Genomic DNA, 10,810 nt, shown 5'->3' on the forward strand with positions numbered 1-10,810 from the left:
GCTCTGAGGGGATTAAATCTGTAATGTGGATTATATTACAGCTCCACATTTCAAGGTATGTCTAATGAATTATTATCTAAACTTTTGTCTGTTTAATTTGTAGAGGAATGATCATCATAATGTTGGGCAGCAGTAAATTATTTTATTAATAGTAGGAAATGTCAGCCTAACAGCACCTTCACTGATAAAACACTGAAGTGAAGATCTACCCCATTTTCACAAATGGGGAAATAAGGCAAATAACTGGCCTGTGGTTTCATAGCTAGTAACAGGCAGGAAATCTAAGCAATCTGGATTCAGAGCGTGTGTTCTTAATTCTGTAATCCTAATGTAAGATTATCTGCAAAAAATTCAGAAAGCATCACAGCACCAAAGCTTTGGCAAATGGGAAGCGGACCAAGAAGTACAGGGGTTGGGGAAGGGGAAGTAGAGAATTAAGATGCGTTATGCACATGTACCAACTTCCCATGATGAGGATCATTATTAGTACTGTAAGCATGTACTAATAAACATTTTTAAAAAATTAAAACAAAGGTATTAAAATCAAGGGCTAGTTCTTATTTAATTTGTGGTGATCTAAATTGTCTAGAATATTTGTGTATTAATCATTTGGTTGGAGCCATGCTATTTTGCAAGTTAACAAATTCTTGAGATAATTCATAGTCAACTGGAGGCTGATCAGACTCCCAATCACCTGACCAAAGGTATGGCGGACAGATTAAAAAAAGACAAGATGCGTAAGTAGGGGGCCCAGGATGGTCAAAGCTCTTATCAGGCTCATACGCTGTCTCCTGGAGCTTGCCAGTATTTATTGAACATGCAGCTTCTAAGAGCAAGGGGCGGTGCAGGGAACTGTGAGGTGGAGAGCTCTGATGCAAGCAAGGTCCCAGAAACAAGGGAACAAGACATTTCAGTAGGAACAGATCACTGATTAATGGGAAATCTGTTTCTTCCCATGGATTCATTTTTGCCTCTATGGGAATTTTCTGTAGGAGTCATGCTGCCCTTAGCTGCACTATTGTCTTGCCATCCAGGACACCACAACGGCACGATCATTGAGACCTCTGCTGTAACCAGTGGTGTGGGGAGTTGTTCCTTTCGCACACACCAGCTGCTGGCTCTTCAGACAAGGCATTGTGGGCCAGTAGGCAGACTCGGACTTTAATATGCAAGGCCAATTTATGAATTTTTAGCTCGCTTAGGGTGGTCTACATCAACAGTCCATGAATATGTACTTCTATCTATCCTACACCACATGGTCTGTGTATCCTGTTTGCAAAAAAATACTGAAAAAATGGAATGGCACAGACTTTAAAGCCAGACGATAGAGTGCTATTATGTCAGTTTTTAAGATGGGCCCTTCAGATATAGTGAGAAACAAGAGTGCCATTGTCCTTGCACTCTTAGATGTAACAGATACGCACGTTATCAAAAGACTTAGCATTTAATCGTTTCTTTTTTCACTATTATCAAGATTTTGTCAGGAAAGTTTGTATCTTTCACTGCTTATACCATGCAGCAATTCAGTTTGCCATGCTGTTTCTTCAAAAACCAGGAACTTCAAGAAACATAAAAGCCAAATTATTATTTTTGGATTGCTTGAAACATACTATTTTCCCTGGCCTGATTCACACAATCACAGTAAATATGTTTTTATTATTCCTATTAAGAAAATTTATTTCTTTTTCTCTGATAAGTCCTCAGAAAAGCTAACGCAGGCTAAATGACTTAATGAACTGTTAGTTTAAGATTTGGAGTGGCGAGTACTTTGGACAAAAGTTTCTTACCAGTTTCTGTGGGAAGCTGAATATATCTTCTTTAAATGAGAGTTGTGATAGAATGAGCTGGGTGAGTTACATCATATTTTATTTTATTTCTACCCATATTTTTGTTATATATCAAATATATATTATCAAAAAAACATACATTAAAGTTTTTAGTCATTTCATACCTGGTATAAAATGTTTAGGAATTCCCTAAATTTCCCTAAATATAGATGAAATGATACACATTCCCTTTTTTTCTGTTAGGACTTTTAATTTTAGTTTATTAGTATACCATGGAGTAGTACTCTGCCATAAAGAAAGATAATCTTTAGTCATTTGCAGTGAATATATACCTTGAGACCACAACATTAAGTGAAACATACATTTATGTTTTTTAAAAATTCCCTAAGAAGAAAAAATAATATGCTAAATTGATCATATCCTTTAAATTGTTTTAATGAAATTTTACTATAGAGTATTACCTCAAGAAGTTTTTATTGAGTAATTCAGAATTGATAGTAATATTAATTATCTGATCTTAGTACCTCTCTCATATATTTAAACTGAAGTTGCTGAATAAGGCAAAGATGTTTATGTAGTAGGACAGTAGCATGAAGGTGTCATATAACTCAATTCGTTTTAAAATTTGGTTTGCATTTTCAGCTCTGCTGTAGTGGAAATTAATTGCCTCTGCAAACATTGGTATGCTGTATCCCCGAAGATGTGCTAGACAATACTAGGCTTTGTGCCAAATGGGTATTTGAAGGTGGTCTTGAACACATAGTGGTCCCTTAGGGAAAGCAGGGACATAGGGACATCAGTATAAACATAACCATGCACCCTCTCACTAAAGTTTGATAATCAAAGTGCCAGTCATCACTGCACTATTTTGAAAAGCCTAATTTGAACTACATGTTTTAACACAGACTCTGGAACCAAGTGGCTTAGGTACTAGTTGGAGCTCCACTTACCTGTGAGTTTATGACTCTCAGCATGCTGTTGTTTAACATTCATCCATTTGCCCACTCCATAAATGGAGGTAACATAATTATATCAGAGGGTATATTTGGGGAATTCAACAATATGTATAAAGTAGTTAGAATACTACTTGGTCCTTAAGATGTGTTCAGTTATTTACGTGACAAGAATGTATTTATATATTCCTTACACATCTCAGCCTTCCAGATTACTTGGGCAGTAAGCAGACTGGCATTGCCTGTGTTGGGCTGTCATCATCCTCCTTCATTTCTATACACTCTTAACTCCAGCTGCTATGCTTTTCCTCCAAAGAGCAGTATGACTTGCTCAGGCACAACTTTGAATACTTGCTCAAATTGCACCTTAAATCAGGAATTCTTTGTATCCCCAAGGCACCCTCTTTTGCTGTGCTGTAACTTTCCTCCCTGGCTATGATCACCATCCACAGTGTTCATATTTCTCTGTGTGTTTGTTCGATCTGCCTTAGGTGAGCTCTGTGAAGCCAAGACTTCGTTCTCTTTACTTTGTTTCCCCCTCTGACCCTGGAGCCTTGAACACTCGTGGTGCTCAGTCAGTATTCTGAAGGGATTCGTGGACAGCTGTGCTCCTCCGTGTGCCCAGCTCCTCTGCTGTCCCAGCGTGGACGTGTTGCAGCACTGGATGTGCTCCTGGCATTTTAAACATGTTGTGTACATCCTTTTCTCCCCCAGTAAAGCTGGCCTGTAAATGCAAGCCAACGCAACAAGGGATGCTCAGCTCAAACACGATGATCTTTTACAATGTCGCTGTCAAGAGCCTGTGTTTTATGGTTTACTTCAAGAGAATTAAAGTGATTTTTAAGAGATTTTCAAGGATGGTGTTGACTTTTATCTCTTGCTGAATGCAGAATCTGAAAATCTACTGTCCCTACCTCTGACATGCGAGTCTTGGGTCTTTCGGTTCTTCCTGACTCTAGGTGACAGTTTGCAGACAGTAGTTACAGTGAATTAGAAGCACTAACTGATGTTATATGAGTTTATACTATGGTGAAATTTAGAATTACTCATACAGTTGAATCTCCTGTTAATGGTTCACAAATTGAGATTCTGATACCCAACCCATGGTAGAATCTACAACAATTCTATTAGAATAAAAAAATGTAAACCTTTGGGAGAGGTATGTATTCTAAATAAAATGCTTTTGTTATCATCTAGAAAAACAAATGTTTTTGCTTGGCCTGATAGTAAATGTATTTTGCAGGCCTCATGTTACTCTTGAAAACCAAATATAAATAAGGTGAAGTTGATTTTATAATTTGCTCAGACTTTATTGAACACGGACAAAGATTTTCAAAGAAAATTAAATACAAAAGGGTATCTCTACCTCTCAACAGGTTTTTTTTTCCTATACAAAATTTCTTCATTAAAAAAAACCTAAATGCTGAAAAAGTTTAGAATGTGTTAAAAAAATTTAGGATGTGAATCACCAATTTTCCTACCCATTAATCAGTTTTATTAGGAGGGAGACAAACAAGACTGGAATTTGTAACTCATTTCCCTGCTATTAACTGTAGATTACCTTTTTTTGATATTTAGAGCCACAATAGGAGGAAAATCCCATGGAAGGAAGAAACAGTAAAAATACCTGGCATGACATGTGTTCTGAGAGAGGGTATGCCAGGGAACTAAAATGACAAGCCATAACCTTGTAGATCAGTGATTTCATGTCAACCATAAGAATGAGGGAAACACATATTCTTTAAAAGAGAAATGGCCTGCACTTCTTAACAAAAACCTAACAGTGGCCAAGGAACAAATTAACTGATCATGCATGCTGTTTTGGGAGGTATTTTTCCCAAATGTTTGCCATCTTCAGTGTGGCCTGCCGGATGGCGAATCTGTTGGGTAAGGACCAAAGACCAGAGTGTTGACTTCACCTCCTACAGGAGGGCTGGTTGTCAGGTTTTGTTTTTAATGATGTCATTGAATCAACACTGCATCATTGGAGATGAGCTCTCTGTTTTAGCCCCTTCCCCAATTTACATTTGCCGTTCTGTGAGTTCCTTTGGTTGAAGAATTCTAAAATAAGGGGTGTGAGTGGGGAAAACTCGAGAATATGGATAGATTATGTTAACTGTGCTTTTCAGAAAATGTCTTGATGAAATCAGTATTTATTCTGACTTCCCACAACAGATAAGGTTTACTGAGCATTATCATTTGTCTGACTTAGCTTTTTCTCATAGCTTCTTTGCTGTGAGATACAGGACAGTTGTTTTCCTTGGCCACAGAGAGTTGCCATCACTCTACAGACCATATAACACCCATGCTTTCTCTTTGGAACTTCATTTGTTTTTGAAACTCTTTTCATAAAACATTGAGGAAACAATGGTGTGTATTCACTTGTATCGAGGGTAACATTTCTTGTTTCTTGAAAATGTTGCCCTCTGTGTCTATGAAAAAATAAAGTGCCATGCAAAACAGAGTAGACAGAAAGAAATTAACATTTTAGAAATTAACCATCTGCTTGAGCTCAATTTTAAAAAGATCCTGCAAGGTCTTTCCTAATGTAATATTCCTGAACAGTTTCTAGAAACAATAGGGTGAATTTCCTATTCAATTAAAACTGATAAGAAAGTCAGCTTTGACATTCATTAAATAAACTCAGAGTCCAACATCCACTCTGGGACTCTTTGTTTTAAATTATCAATCATTTTCCTACTTAAAATCAATGCTAATAAATTTTCTACCATGGCAAAGACAATGGCGGTACAGTTCTGTTATTCACTACTGATTTTTCAGATCTACCTTCTGTCATTGACCTTGAGCACAAATGTAGCTTGTTGAGAATTAAAACGGTAGTTTTGTCTTTGTTTAATACATCAATTCTCTGCCCTGGCTGCACATTAGAATTACCTGGGGAATATCTGTAACCTACTGAGACCGTAGCCTCACCAAACATTCTGAGTTTAATTGGTCACTAACAGAACCCAGCATTCTGGTCAGTAAGGCTCTGTAGATTCCTCTAATTCGGGTTAAGATTGAGGACCATTAGTTCTTTCTGGACTTTACTGTCATCACCCCATTCCAGCTTAGCTACTTCTGCTCTAATATTGGGCATATTACTTCACCTCTTGGTGTTTCAATTTCTGTATCTGAATCACAGAATTGTTTGAGAACCCAGGGAGTTTTTAAATTTTATTGTATCTTAAAGATACTAAGTGCACAATGGATAGCTGTCTTCAGCATTGTCATCTCAGCTTTTTAAACAAAAGTGATAAAAATAAGCTTTTGGATTGCTGCTTTTTTTTCATTTTTTTTTTCTTTCTTTGAGACAGGGTCTTGGTATGTAGTTCAGGCTGACCTTGCACACACTATGTAGCCCAGGCTGGCCTCGAATTTACAGTGATCCTTTTGCATCAGCCTCCTGAGTGCTGGTATTATAGGCGTGTACCACCACGTCCTGCTGTGGATTGCTTCTTTATGTGTACTTCCTAACTTGCCCTCTTCTGCAACATCTGATCATTTGTCTTAGGTTATAAAACTCAATAAAAGTTTTGCTTTTATTCTGATTTAGCCACTGATACCTTGCACACATTAACTTGATTTCACTATATTCATTGTACAGAATAGGTATGAGAAATTGAATAACACATAGTAAGCACTCAGTGTAATTGCAGTTATTAGTTTTCTGGTACTATTGGTAATTTTAGCTTTCGAGTATTTCAGTTGATAACCAGGTCATGATGCAGCAGGCACATTTTTGTGGACTTTCAGCCAAACTGCATGGGCACCATAAGCATCCTGAAACTAAATAAAACAAAGGTAATGAATGATTACTCTTTAGCCAGCGTGATGCCTTAGTACAGGATATATGAACAAAAACATATGTTATTTAGTGATCCTTAAAATCGTTACCACTTCATGGAGAGAATCTCACTTTGAGGCACTGGGTGGTGGAGAACAAATGAAGTTCCTTGAAGTTCCCAACATTGAGCTCTCTTAAACGAGACCCTTTCTTTCTGTACGTGATGCTAACCTGTAGGATTTCTACCATAGGCTTTGCCCTGGTAAAGGCAATGCAAGGAGTTGACTTGATAATAACAAACACACACCCCAAAACAGAAAGAAAGGCAGATATTTACTTCAGGGGGCTTCTGGGCCTGTTCTTCCTACTCTACATCAGGATTCATTGCTTATATCCTAGGGTTGCAATCAGCCTGGGCTCTAATATGACAGGTGATAGCACACAGACACACAGAGAAAAGATATCTTCCTATCCCCATATTTGGCATTTTTTTCTGTCTCCATTTTCACACCAGATTCTTAATAATGAGATCAGAAAAGTTGTGAACAGTCATAATAGTCCATAAGGTTGTTAGAATGGTTTAGATGTTTTAAGTGTGGCATTAAGATACCCAATTTTCAAAAGCATTAGAAAGGAAAAATTAGATGTAGACATACTTTCCTAGATTTATTTTGCGTATTGAAGACATTACTGGTATCCATGTGGTGTATTAAGGAGAAAAGAAAGAAACCAATTACAACTGGAGGAATCAAATGAAATATAATGACTAAAGTACTTTATTCTACATCACATTCTGATAAGAGTGTCATATTCTCACCCTTTAGAGAGAAATCTCATTCACTGTAATTTAATACTGAAGGTGCTATTTTCATTGTTATACATTAAAGGTTCTGCAGCTGACATCAAAATCTCTGCAAAAAGTTATCATCTTTGGATAAGATGATTTCCTAACCTCACTCTTTCTCCTGAGTTCCCAGAATTTATGAATGGTACCATCACCTGTGTGGGCATTGATACAAGAGACCTAAGAAGAACCTCAGTTCCTTCATTTTGCTAAGCATTCTAGCTCTCATTTTCTCACATCCCTCTTCTCCATCTCCTGCACCATTGCCCTTTTCTGATCCTAACCGTGAACCTACATTGCAATATGTCTGTCTTGCTGCATGGTGATATTTCTAAAATGTAATTCTTGTCACATCACTCACCTAAATTAACTTCTTCACAATTGTCAGATTCCTCCTGCATCCAATACTCCAGCTGTTGAACTGTTTATAAATCAAATATATCTGCTCATACCAGATATAAAGCAGATACTCCAAGACCCCAACATACTGTGACTGTCAAGTTCATCTTGCCTTTAATATATCAATGTTAATGACTGAACTCTACTACTTACACAATTTCAGGGTATCCCAAAAAAGAGCTGCATGTCCTGTGTAAGTGCCTGTGTGGCATGTTAACTATCACAGCCAGCCTTTCTCTGAACCTGATTTATTCTAGTGCCCTGCATGTCATACATTGCCCTTCTTTCATCAGTCCTCCCAGTATGCTCTGCCACTAATCCCCTATACACAGATAACACCACTCTTTGGGATTTTACTATATATTTTAAAATATTGGAGTATAACCAAAGGTCATTTTTAAAAAGAATCAAAATTAACCAAACCTATTACCATCATTTTGTCAAATTTTACTCCACTAATTAATATCCCTTTCACTTGTTTCCACTTATTTCATGCTTCACATCCTAACTACTGCTATAAGAACGCTGCAGAAAGCCTCCTGTTATGTATTTCCTACATGTTTTCCTCTAAGATAAATTACTAAATGTGTGAAGTATAATGAACATGAAGATGAACATTTTTAATGTGAATAGTTGCTATACTTCCACATTACATTCTGAAAAGCTTACAGCAATTCATAACCCCACAAGCATAATTGCCAATTCTGAGTGATGCCCATCTTTTATATTATTATCAACCTATAAAGTAAAAATTGCTGTCTTATGTTTCAAGTTGCATTGTTTTTGGCCACCTCTGTGATGACATGTCTTTTCATACATTTGTATATTAATTTTCTCTGTATCATCTTCTATGAAGCCAGTCTTTCATATCTTTTGCCACTTTTCTTTGCATTTTCTTATCAAGATGGCTTTCTTTTCTACTGAGGCATGTGAGAAGCATATCTTGTGTAAGAAGGCCTCCTTCACAAAGATTTTGTTTTTATTTGGATTTTTAATTTAGATATTTAATTCATGTGGATTTTTGTAGTTTTCATGTGGGACCCACATAGAGAATGGTGCTCAGCTATTAAGAAGTGCACATTCTGTTTATAAGCTCTCACCTGAAAGTATATATTGATTAGCAAAAAGGAACGTTGTAGATTGGTCACTGTAATGTAATGGTACTTGCTTATGTATACCTACAGGAAGAGGACAAGTACCCACATGTACATATTGGTTTGGATAGGAAAGGAGAAGTGGAAGTTATTAACCTTCTTTTGAAATAAAGTGTATATTAATGTTTCTTTAAGAGCCATTTTTCTCATGGGATATCCCTAACTGGCCTGAACCCTGGCACTATGTTGTAGAGAGAATCTTGCATTCACCCACTGGGTGCTTTGGCAGTGTCCTCTCCAATGCAGAGACCGAGTCTAATTGCTCCCAGCCTCAAGTAGTACCTAAGGAGCTCCATCTTGCATTTGTTGTTCTCTTCTAACTCAGAGCACTAGTCTCTTCTACATGGTCACAGCTGATCACTGCCATGGTTCTGTTCTGTTGTTCAGAGAGCACAAGAAAGAAGTTGAAGATAGGGGTTTCCTATATGCAGAGTGCAGACAGCCTTCCTATTCTACTCCATTGCTGAGAAGTTCATTAACAATGTGGCTGCTGTGGTTCAGAGAAGTGGCCCCCGAGAAGTCCACGTGTGAAGGCTAGTCCCAGGGGCGGTATTGGAAGGTAGCTTTAATGGGACCTTAAAGGTTCTTCTGTCAATGGGGGCAACCCCTCAAACAAGGATTGTACCCCAAACACATGCTTGCAATGTGAACGCTTGCTGCAACACATGACCTCATCGTGACAGGCCACCCTCCCTAGAATCCCAAACCAAGGGGGCTGCCTGAACTTGGACCTAAACCTCCAAAACTGTGAGCCAAAATAAACCTCTCTTTACTTCATAAGACCCTATGTCAGGTACTTTATTATAATATCATGAAGCTAAAACAACAGCCAAGCCTAGCCACAAAAGACAATAAGAAATATTGTGTATGGCTGCAGCTGAATGCCTAGAAAGAAGAGAAAACCATATTGAATTGAGCGAGCAATCAGTAATCTCTACTATATTGTTTGCTTTGTTTTCATTGCTCTCTCATCTAAGTAGTTTCTATTTATAAAAGGTTGTATAGTTCAATTAGATATAATAGCATCTATATTCTTGTTCCTTCCATAATTAAAAATCAAATTTTTATCATAGTCTCCTTATCAGTCACCCCTCTATCAAATAATGTGAAATTATGTTTACTCCAGAGATAGGCAGATAGTATTGTGTACGCCCTGTCTTCAGAAATAAACATGTGTCACAGTTAAGTAAAACCAGAAAGCATTCTTTCCTCTATGGTTGTACAAACAGCTATTTAAAAACTGGTGGCGGTAATGTAGCCACATTTTTGAAACGTATGTTCAGTATTGAAGTGTAACTGTGCTTCAGAGGGCTCACTGCAAAGTGTTTCCCTGGAAGAGCCCCACAATCCTCCCTGGGGTAATGTAAAAGTCGCTCTGTTGCCCATTCCCAGTGTCACTCGGTATGATCGCATGTACACATATGTGTTCCTGCCCACAGTTTCTTGCTCCTCTGTTGGAGCTCATTCTACCTGAGAGGCATGTGGAACAATTCAACAGGATAACGAATAATGATGTACTAGAATAGAAAATCATTCCAAACATCAGATACACAGCTAAATTTCTTGTCATCAGTTCATGGATACCATAAAGTAATATTGTAAAAATTATATTTCAATATTATCTGCCGCTCTCTAGCCAAAAAAGGAAAAAGAAGAGAGGGGTGAAGTGTAAAACACCAATATACAGATGGTTTGAGACTTTCCCATTTCCTTTGTGTCCAGAAGCTGGAACTGCCAGTTCAGTGGATAAAACAGTACCTCCAGTGAATTCCAGATATGTTATACAGCAGGGAAAAAAAGGCACTGAACTCTTTTTATAACTCTTTTGCCAGACGTGTTTCTATGTATTAAATAAGTTGTCACCTTATTGTTGGGTTTGTTTCCAG

The 10,810-nt window shown here is 37.6% G+C and overlaps 1 protein-coding gene across 7 annotated transcripts in view; it reads left to right on the top strand.

Moving 5' to 3' along the window:
• Tmtc2 (transmembrane O-mannosyltransferase targeting cadherins 2) overlaps positions 1-10,810 on the top strand; it is a 531,775-nt gene that overhangs the window by 489,009 nt on the left and 31,956 nt on the right. The gene's annotated exons all lie outside the window — the stretch shown is intronic.

The sequence above is a fragment of the Heterocephalus glaber genome, unplaced genomic scaffold, assembly GCF_053883595.1.
Source record: "Heterocephalus glaber isolate CG9 unplaced genomic scaffold, H.glaber_assembly_v1.0 deba00001572, whole genome shotgun sequence".
Lineage (NCBI taxonomy): Eukaryota > Metazoa > Chordata > Mammalia > Rodentia > Bathyergidae > Heterocephalus > Heterocephalus glaber.